Here is a 906-nt window from a genome sequence, read left to right on the forward strand (position 1 = left end):
GACAGTTTGGCAGGTTCTTACAAAGCTAAACATAATCTTACCATATGTTCCAGCAATCACACTCTTAGGTATTTTCCCAAATAAGTTGAAAACTTAAGTTTTCACAAAAACTTGCACATAAACATTTATAGCTGTTCTATTCATAGCTGTCAAAAATTAGAAGCAACCAAAATGTCCTTTAATAGGTTAATGGATAAACAAACTGTAGTATATCTATACAATGGAGTATTATTAAGCAATAAAAGGAAATGAACATCAGGCCACAAAAGACATGGAGGAATTTTAAATGCATATTTCTAAGCGAAAGGAGCCAATCTGAAAGGCCACATACTGTATGATTCTAACTATATGATATTTTGAAAAAGGCAAAACTATTGAGATTATGGAGTGTAAAATGGTCAATGGTTGCCAGGGATTGGGGTAAATCCGGGATGAATAGGGAGAATTCAGAGGATTTTTAGGGCAGTGAAACTATTCTGCATAATACTATAAAGGTAAATACATGACAGCAAGCATTTATTTAAACCCATATATCTTAGTTATCTAGTGCTCCTACTACAAAAATACCACAAGTGAATGGGTTGAAGAAATAGAAATTTGTATTCTCACAGTTTAGGTGTCTAGAAGCCTGAATACAGAGCACTGGCTCTAGGAGAAGGCTTTCTCTCTCTGTTGACTCTGGGAAAAAGTCCTTGTCTCTTTTCAGCTTCTATTTCTTGTTGGAGATTTCATATGGTGTGGCACTATCTTCCCCCAAGTAGGCTTTCTTGCTTCATATGTTCTTTTATACATCAAAAGAGATTGACTTAAGAAATATCTTGTAAAGGGAAATCAAAGGCATCCAAATTGGTAAGGAAGAAGTCAAACTATCCCTATTTGCTGATGATATGATCCTATACCTAGAAA

The sequence above is a fragment of the Orycteropus afer genome, unplaced genomic scaffold (assembly GCF_000298275.1).
Source record: "Orycteropus afer afer isolate SDZICR_OR568_19922 unplaced genomic scaffold, OryAfe1.0 scaffold00032, whole genome shotgun sequence".
Taxonomy (NCBI): domain Eukaryota; kingdom Metazoa; phylum Chordata; class Mammalia; order Tubulidentata; family Orycteropodidae; genus Orycteropus; species Orycteropus afer.